This window comes from Amblyomma mixtum, chromosome 3 (assembly GCF_055824585.1).
Source record: "Amblyomma mixtum isolate Tamu chromosome 3, ASM5582458v1, whole genome shotgun sequence".
In the NCBI taxonomy this organism is placed as follows: Eukaryota; Metazoa; Arthropoda; class Arachnida; order Ixodida; family Ixodidae; genus Amblyomma; species Amblyomma mixtum.
The window spans coordinates 1,084,211-1,094,979 of NC_143014.1; positions in this window are offsets into that span (position 1 = coordinate 1,084,211).

Genomic DNA, 10,769 nt, shown 5'->3' on the forward strand with positions numbered 1-10,769 from the left:
GGGAGCTGAGCGTCGGTAGGCACACTGGAATGTCCGCCTTCAGGACAGAACAAGGCAGCGCACTGTAGCAGCAGGCAGTCAGGGGTAACCCACCTGTAAGACGAAAACAAGCAGATAAGGGGGCGTCCGATCACCACCGTCGCTGCTGCTCGTGTGACCCGTTTACAGCTTGGCCGGTAGAAGCGCGGTGGCGCAGAAGTCTGTGACGTCACACTTAGAGCTGTGTTGAGGCGAGCGCAGCAGGGTTCGTCGCTGAAATCTGTAAGACGAAAACAAGCAGATTAGGGGGCGTCCGATCACCACCGTCGCTGCTGCTCGTGTTTCTACAATGAAACTAACGGTGTGCTAATGTTCAACTGAAAACCTCTGGAAATTAGCCGAACTTCAATCACCACCCTCTAACAATTGTGCAACGAAACTGATGGTGTGCTAACGCTCAATTAAAAACCTCTGGAAATTAGCTGAACTTTAATCACTTGCCTCTCATGTTTGTACAGTGAAACTGACGGTGCGTTAGCGCTCCATTCACCAACTGTGGAAATGAGCTGATCTACTATCACCTCCAGAACCTCTCACGTTTCTACAATGAAACTGATGGTGCACTAACGCTCCATTTACCACCTCTGAAAATTAGCCGAACTTCAATCACCACCCTCTCACGTTTGTGCAATGACACTGACGGTGTGATAACACTCAATTCAAAACTTCTGTAAACTAGCCGAACTTCAATCACCTTCCTCACATGTTTGTACAATGAAACTGACGGTGCGGTGGCGCTCCATTAAAGGGGTGGAGACACCAAATTTTGAAGCTATAAAAAGCCTGCTATGGGATTCCTATGTATGCAAGGGCACTCAAGGCCAGGTGTTGGACGCAACAAACGTTTAAAAAATATTTTAATTCGGTTCCAAAGATTACCTAAATGCTCACTCTCACAATCTAGACCCATCGCTAGCGCCATCAACCATGACGTCACAAGGGGTGCAGAAAAATTAAAGTTTTAGTGACGTCATACCAAAATACAGTGACGTACGATGAGCGGGGCACAGCCGCGTGAGCGCAGTCGACGCACCAGCTAGCCGCGTTTGCTGCTAACCGCCACTCGCTCGGTTTGCGGCGCGCCGTTGCGAACAGCGTCGCAACGTCCGATTGCAGCTCGTTGCCTGCGTCCAGCCTGCTAGATGTCAACGGCGGGCCGCTCGCGGCAACAACGACGGGAAGCGGCAGCGTCATGATGACATAGGGCGCACTCCTTGGAGCCGGGTGGTCTGCGCCAGTCTTCGTGCCGAACGCCGGCATCTGAAGAACGCGATAGTATTGTTTGTTCACGTTCATAGCAAACCCTGGGATATATGAATATCAAAAATGCATCGTTTCTGACGATCGTTGGCAAATACCGAGTTCCTGGTAGAAGTGATGACTGCGATGCAAGCAAATTTCATCAGCCGGTTTTGTGCTGCTGCTACCTGGTGCGGATCGCCTGCCGTCTGCTAGCTCTGTTGCTGAAGACGTCGTGGAAATCGAACATATCTTTTATTATGGGACGAGTTCACAGTAAAGGGGTGCCGAGCGGAGCACGTTTCTGAGTGCTGGCCAGTCCCGAAGCGCCCTCAGCTGCGGAGTCGATATGCGAAAGCAGCTAGGCCTAGCGACGACTAGGGCAGTCTGGGACCAGCGCGCAGGTCGTCGGCCGGCGTTGCCGCAGGCAGTGTCGCTGCCGAAAGATCCACTTTTAGCACAGTCATGCTGTCGTATCTCGAATCTAGAAAGCATCCTTTCTGGTAGCATGGCTGTTTTGTATTTTCTTGTGCGGATGTGAAGTACGCCGAGTCTGCCGGCCGGTAGGTCAGCCTGGATACCGTCTGCCGACGTCATAAAAGCGAGCTAAAGAGTGTTCTTGACGTAAATAATAAACCATGGGACAAGAAATGTGAAAAAAGTGTCATTTTTGAGGATCGCTGACCAATACTGAGCTGCTGGTAGAGGTAACAACTGTGATATGAGCAATTTTCTCACAACCGCGCCTAGCAGCTGCCGCTGGCGCGACGTTGGGGTCCGGCTCGCCTGGCGCCCGCTAGCTCCGCTGCCGAAGGCGTCGAGGAGATTGACCATACTATTATTTTATTGTGAGATGATTCTGTTAACACTACAGCTATTTGTGAAAAGTAGGCCTTTTATTATAGCGCAGACGACTTCCGAAGCGCCGGCCGCTTGCTAAACAGGCTATAGGCCTAGCAACGACCACGGCAGCCAGGCAGCAGCAGAGCTCGTCGCCCGGAGCGCCCGCGAGCGGTGCTGTTGCCGAAAGCTCCCAACATAAGCAGACATGCTTTGTCGCTGCTCGAGTATAGCTGGCAGTTCTGATAACAAGGCGATCTCGTGTTTTGTTGTGATATTTGTACACCATCCCAAGCAGCGCTCAGGTACTGCCGCACGGCAGCGAAGTGTGACACCGGTTGTGGGCGCAGCTTCGGTAGAGCGGCGCAGCGATGCTTACTGGCATTTTGCAAAGTGTTTCGCATCCTCACGCGAATCCGCGAAGGCGATATTAGCGTGCGAACAAAAAAAAAGTCGATGTCCTCACTCATTGGAATCAGATCTGTCAGAATCCGAGCTGCTGGGACTAGACGTGCAGTAGTTTGTTTTCATGCGCTGGTCAGCACATGTGTGGGAAAGCAGACGATGCAGCAGTAGGTGCGTCACAACTTTTGTGGGCCCACGTGACCAAGCGAAGCAGTTGATCTTCCCCCTCTGTGACGTCACTGTACAACTCGGCGTTCCGAAACCGAAACCGAAAATCGTTCACCTAAAAATGCTATAATAAATTATTCACTGTGAATATATGAATCTTTGGGTGTGTATCATGCTTCCTGGAGCCATAAGAAACGTTTGAAACTAAGAACGCGCGAACGACAAATTTGGTGTCTCCACCCCTTTAACCACCTGCAGAAATGAGCGGATCTACAATCACCTCCAGAACCTCTCACGTTTGTGGATTGCTTTTGATACTGTTTCACACGATCTCCTAATTTTTGAACTTAGCATGCTTAACATTCATCCAAATGTACTAAACTGGATTAAAAGCTTTCTGTCAAATCGAACTCAGTACGTTTCTGCTAACGACTATTCATCTTCTCACATTTCTGTAACATCGGGCGTACCCCAGGGATCGGTACTGGGACCTCTTCTCTTCGTTATCTATATTAACGACCTTCGTAAATGAATTTCTCATTCATCTATCAGACTTTTCGCATATGATTGCGCCATTTATACATATCATTGCGTCTTGACGCATATGATTGCGTCAAGACCTTACAAGTATATCTAACTGGTGCGATAAATGGTTCATGCAACTAAATGCTAGCAGAGACAAAACAATGCATGTATGGCGTCGCACTAACATCACTGACAACACGCGCACTTACTTTCTTCGCGGCACTTCCCTTGAATCCGTCAAGTCGTACGGACACCTCGGTGTTCATATTTCACGTAACCTATCATGGCATATGCACGTCGAGCATGTCACTCATAACGCTAACCGGGTTCTTGGATACTTACGTCGAAATTTCTCTGCTGCGCCTCTCCCAATAAAATTAACACTTTACAAAACATTAGTGCGGCGGAAGCTAGAATATGCTTGCGCAGTATGGGATCCCAATCAAATCACATTAATCAACACACTTGAATCCATTCAGAATCGCGCAGCACGTTTCATCTTATCTAACTATTCCCGTCACGCCAGCATAACTTCCATGAAAAGCACCCTTACCCTGCCAGACCTTTCTTCATGCCGTAAATGTTTTCGACTCTGTCTTTTCCATAGGATGTACCATCATAATCGTGTATTAAAGGATCATCTTTTTGCTCGCCCATCATACATATCGTCCAGTTCTGACCACATGTTTGAACTTGCTGTTCCATTTTCCAGAACAAAAATGTGTCATAATTCATTTATTCCCAAAAGGAGCGCAGACTGGAACGACCTTCCTCCCTCCATCGCTGCCATTTCTGACATCTGCAACTTCAAGACAACTGTATTTTCTGCCGTTTTGTAAATAATATTGCATAATATGCACTGTTCATTTCATGTACCTTACCACTCCTTTCTGTAATGCCTTCTGGCCTGGAAAGAATCCAAAATAAATAAATAAATAAACGGACGGTGCACTAACGCTCCATTTACACCTCTGTCACAACCCAATCACGTTTGGCCACTGATACAAACATTGCGCTAACGCTCCATTCACCACCTCACAAAATAAGCCGATCATCAATTACCAGGTTTGTCCGCTCAAACTAACAGTGTGCTAACGCTCCATTCACCACAGCTCAAAATAGCCGACTTTCAATCACCTCCCTATCACGTTTGTCTAGTGAAACTGACAGTGCGCTACGCTCCATTCACCACCTCTCAATATGAGCCGAACTTCAATCACCTACCAATCACGTTTGCCCACTGAAACAGAAAGTGCGCTACGCTCCATTGACCACCTCTCAAAATCAGCAGATCGTCAATCACATCCCAATCATGTTTGTCCACTGAAACTGACAGTGCGCTAACGCTCCATTCACCACCTCTCAAAATGAGCCGATCTTCAATCACCTCCCAACCACGTTTCTCCAGTGAAACTGACAGTGTGCTAACGCTATATTCAGCACCTGTCAAAATCAGCCGATCTTCAATCTCATCCCTATAATGTTTGTATACTGAAACTGAAAGTGCGCTGACGCTCCATTCACCACCTATCAAAATGAGCCGATCTTCAACGACCTGCCAATCACGTTTGTCTAGTGAAACTGCCGCTGCGCTAACGCTCCACTCACCACCTCTCAAAATCAGCCGAACTTCAATCACCTCCCAATGACGTTTGTCCAGTTATACTGACAGTGCACTAACTCTCTATTCACCACCTCTCAAAATGAGCCGATCTTCAATCACATCCCAATCACGTTTGGCCACTGAAACATACAGTGTACTAACGCTCCATTCACCGCCTCTCAAAATGACCCGATCTTCAATCACCTCCAATCACGTTTGTCCTGTGATAGTGAAAATGCGCTAACGCACCATTCAGCGCCTCTCTAAATGAGCCGATATTCAATCACCTCCCACTCACGTTTGTCCAGTGAAACAGACAGTGCATTAACGCTCCACTCACAACCTCTCAAAATGAGCCGATCTTCAGTCACATCCCTATCATGTTTGGCCACCGAAACAGTGTGCTTACGCTCCATTCACCACCTCTCAAAATGAGCGGACCTTCAATAACCTACCAATCACGTTTCTTCAGTGAAACTGACAGTGCGCTAACGCTCCATTCACCACATCTCAAAATGAGCCGATCTTCAATCACATCCCAATCACGTTTGTCCAGTGAAACTGACAGCGCACTAATACTCCATTCACCACCTCTCAAAGCGAGGCGATCTTCAATCACCTCCGAATCACGTTTCTCCAGTGAAACTGACAGTGCGCTAACGCTCCATTCACCACCTCTCAAAATGAGCCGATCTTCAATCACCTACCAATCACGTTTGTCCACTGAAACAGACAGTGCGCTAACGCTCTATTGACCACCTCTCAAAATCAGCAGATCGTCAATCACATCCCAACCACGTTTGTCCAGTGAAACTGACAGTGTGCTAACGCTATATTCAGCACCTGTCAAAATCAGCCGATCTTCAATATCATCCCTATCATGTTTGTATACTGAAACTGAAAGTGCGCTGACGCTCCATTCACCAGCTATCAAAATTAGCCGATCTTCAACGACCTGCCAATCACGTTTGTCTAGTGAAACTGCCACTGCGCTAACGCTCCACTCACCACCTCTCAAAATCAGCCGTACTTCAATCACCTCTTAATGACGTTTGACCAGTTATACTGACAGTGCACTAACTCTCTATTCACCATCTCTCAAAATGAGCCGATCTTCAATCACATCCCAATCACGTTTGGCCACTGAAACATACATTGTACTAACGCTCCATTCACCGCCTCTCAAAATGACCCGATCTTCAATCACCTCCAATCACGTTTGTCCTGTGATAGTGAAAATGCGCTAACGCACCATTCAGCGCCTCTCTAAATGAGCCGATATTCAATCACCTCCCACTCACGTTTGTACAGTGAAACAGACAGTGCCCTAACGCTCCACTCACAACCTCTCAAAATGAGCCGATCTTCAGTCACATCCCTATCACGTTTGGCCACCGAAACAGTGTGCTTACGCTCCATTCACCACCTCTGAAAATGAGCGGACCTACAATAACCTACCAATCACGTTTCTTCAGTGAAACTGACAGTGCGCTAACGCTCCATTCACCAGATCTGAAAATGATCCGATCATCAATCAAATCCCAATCACGTTTGTCCAGTGAAACTGACAGCGCACTAATACTCCATTCACCACCTCTCAAAGCGAGGCGATCTTCAAACACCTCCGAATCACGTTTCTCCAGTGAAACTGACAGTGCGCTAACGCTCCATCCACCACCTCTATAAATGAGCCGATCTGCAATCACCTCCCAATCACGTTTCTCCAGTGAAACTGGCAGCGCACTAACGCTCCATTCACCGCCTCTCAAAATGAGCCGATCTTCAATCACCTCCCAATCACATTTCTCCCGTGAATCTGACAGTGAGCTAACGCTCCATTCACCACCTGTCAAAATCAGCCGATTTTCAATCACATCCTAATCATGTTTATATACTGAAACTGACAGTGCACTGACGCTCCATTCACCACCTCTCAAAATGAGCCGATCTTCAATGACATCCCAACCATGTTTGTCCACTGTAACTGACAATGCGCTAAGACTCCATTCACCACCTCTCAAAATGAGTCGATCTTCAATCACATCCCAATCGCGTTTGGTCACTGAAACACTCAATGCGCTAACGGTCCATTCACCACCTCTCAAAATGAGCCGATCTTCAATCACATCCCAATCACGTAAGTCCACTGAAACTGACAGTGCGTTAACGCTCCATTCACCACCTCTCAAAATGAGTCGAATTTCAATCACCTCCCAGTCAGGTTTGTCCAGTGATACGACAGTTCGCTAACGCTCCATTCACCACCTATCAAAATGAGCCGATCTTCAATCACATCCCAATAACTTTTGTCCACTGAAACTGACAGCGCGCTAACGCTCCATTCACCACCTCTAAAAATGAGCCGATCTTCAATCTCATCCGAATCACGTTTGTCCAGTGATACTGACAGTGCTCTAACGCTCCATTCACCACCTCTCAAAATGAGCCGATCTTCAATCACATCGCAACCAGGTTTGTCCACTGAAACTGAAAATGTGCTGAGGCTCCATTCACCACATCTCAAAATGAGCCGATCTTCAATCACAACCCAATCACGTTTGGCCACTGATAAAGGCAGTGCGCTAACGCTCCATTCACCACCTCACAAAATGAGCCGATCATCAATCACCAGGTTTGTCCACTCAAACTAACAGTGTGCTAACGCTCCAATCACCACATATCAAAATGAGCCGACTTTCAATCACCTCCCAATCACGTTTGTCCATGAATCTGACAGTGCGCTAACGCTCCATTCACCACCTCTGAAAATGAGCACATCTTCAATCGCATCCCAATCATGTTTGTCCACTGAAGCTGACAGTGCGCTAACGCTCCATTCACCACCTCTCAAAACGAGCCGATCTTCAGTTACATCCCAACCATGTCTGTGGACTAAAAGTGACAATGCGCTAACGCTCCATTCACCACCTCTCAATATGGACCGATGTTCAATCACATCCCAATCAGGTTTGGCCACTGAAACAGTGTGCTAACGCTATATTCACCGCCTGTCAAAATCAGCCGATCTTCAATCTCATCCCAATCATGTTTGTATGCTGAAACTGAAAGTGCGCTCACGCTGCATTCACCACCTCTCAAAATGAGCCGATCTGCAGTCACCTCCCAATCACGTCTGTCCAGTGACACTGACAGTGCGCTAACGCTCTATTCACCACCTCTCAAAATGAGCCGATCTTCAATCTCATCCCAGTCACGTTTGTCCAGTGATACTGACAGTGCGCTAACGCTCCATCCACCACCTGTAAAAATGATCCAATCTCCAATCACCTCCCAATCACGTTTGTCCCGTGAAACTGACAGTGCCCTAACGCTCCATTCACCACCTCTCAAAGTGTACCGATCGCTAATCACCTCCCAATCTCGTTTGTCCAGTGAAACTGACAGTGTCCTAACGCTCCATTCACCACCTCTCAAAGTGTACCGATCTTTAATCACCTCCCAATCTCGTTTGTCCAGTGAAACTGACAGTGCCTTAACGCTCCATTCACCACCTCTCAAAATGAGCCGATCTTCAATCTCCTCCCAATCACGTTTGTCCAGTGAAACTGACAGTGCGCTGACACTCCATTCACCACCTCTCAAAATGAGCCTATCTTCAATCTCATCCCAGTCACGTTTGTCCAGTGATACTGACATTGCGCTAACGCTCCATTCACCACCTCTAAAAATGATCCAATCTCCAATCACCTCCCAATCACGTTTGTCCCGTGAAACTGACAATGCGCTAACGCTCCATTCACCACCTCTCAAAATGAGCCTATCTTCAATCTCATCCCAGTCACGTTTGTCCAGTGATACTGACATTGCGCTAACGCTCCATTCACCACCTCTAAAAATGATCCAATCTCCAATCACCTCCCAATCACGTTTGTCCCGTGAAACTGACAATGCGCTAACGCTCCATTCACCACCTCTCAATATGGACCGATGTTCAATCACATCCCAATCAGGTTTGGCCACTGAAACAGTGTGCTAACGCTATATTCACCGCCTGTCAAAATCAGCCGATCTTCAATCTCATCCCAATCATGTTTGTATACTGAAACTGAAAGTGCGCTCACGCTGCATTCACCACCTCTCAAAACGAGCCGATCTGCAGTCACCTCCCAATCACGTCTGTCCAGTGACACTGACAGTGCGCTAACGCTCTATTCACCACCTCTCAAAATGAGCCGATCTTCAATCTCCTCCCAGTCACGTTTGTCCAGTGATACTGACAGTGCGCTAACGCTCCATCCACCACCTCTAAAAATGATCCAATCTCCAATCACCTCCCAATCACGTTTGTCCCGTGAAACTGACAGTGCCCTAACGCTCCATTCACCACCTCTCAAAGTGTACCGATCGTTAATCACCTCCCAATCTCGTTTGTCCAGTGAAAATGACAGTGTCCTAACGCTGCATTCACCACCTCTCAAAATGAGCCGATCTGCAGTCACCTCCCAATCACGTCTGTCCAGTGACACTGACAGTGCGCTCACGCTGCATTCACCACCTCTCAAAATGAGCCGATTTGCAGTCACCTCCCAATCACGTTTCTCCAGTGAAACTGACAGTGCGCTGACGCTCCATTCACCACCTCTCAAAATGAGCCGATCTTCAATCGCCTGCTAATCACGTGTGTTTAGTGATGCTGACAGTGCACTAAAGCTCCATTCACCACCTCTCAAGATCAGCCGATCTTCAATCACATCCCAATCATGGTCGTATATTGAAATTGACAGTGCGCTGACACTCCATTCACCACCTCTGAAAATGAGCCGATCTTGAATCAAATCCCAACCATGTTTGTCCACTGAAACTGAAAATGCGCTGAGGCTCTGTTGTGTCCCCTTATTGCTTTTGTGTGTGTGTTACCCCTGCAGTGCTCCCTCCTAACGACAGTTCGCATCCTCCTCCTAACGACCACTCAATCCTCCTCCTAACGACCACTCGCATCCTCCTCCTAACGACCGCTTGCCCCTCGTCGCACGCTGTCGCCGGATGCCCCCCCACGGTGCGCCCCCGCACCCTCCTCCTGTTCTGGGAAGCCACTCCCTGCCGTGGACGCTTCTCCACTCCCTCCTTTCTTCGGGCGGCCAGTTCGGCCCCTGCCTCGTTCGACGCTGGTCGCACCCTCATCGGCTTTAAATAAACGAAGTCTTAAAGTACCGTGTGCGTCTTCGCTGCATTCAACACAGCGACCGGACACGACAGTGGCGACGAGAAAGTGGATTCGACCCGCGCTACGCAACGCTATTGACAAGCCATGGCTACGCGAGGGTTTCCCAATCAGATACCAGAGTTCAACGGCTCATCGTGGTCATCGTGGGTTGGACGCCTTCAGTTCTACTTTGAAGCTAACAACATCACAGACCCAGCCTTGAAGAGGGCCAACCTGCTGACGCTGTGCGGGGAGCAGACCTACGATACTGTCTGCGCCCTTATTCAGCCAAGCACACCAGCGGCAGTGTCTTACGACGACATCGTAAAAGCGCTGCAAAAGCACTACGACCCAAGGCCATCAGAGGTCTACAGCCGGGCTCGCTTCCAACGACGAGATCAACTGGGAGGAGAAACTGTGAGCGCCTACGTAGCCGCGCTCAAGAAGCTCGCTGCCGACTGCAATTTTGGAACGCTGTCGACAACAGCTACCGGGCAGGAGGGAGACGCAGCTTCTTCTGCTAACACCACCATGCTTCCCTTGGACGTGATGTTACGCGACAGATTTGTGTGCGGACTGAGTGACGAGTCACTGCAGCAGCGCCTGTTCGCTGAGAAGGACCTCACATTCAGCAAAGCTTACGACATCGCCGTTCGAGCGGAGAACGCCGGTCACCAGCAGAGAGGGATTCGCCGGAACACCGAGCCGGTACACCAGACAAGCAACCAGGTGCGCAAGCCTTCTGTTGTTGTAAAATCGGTCAAAAAGGCACAACGCTGCTGGCGG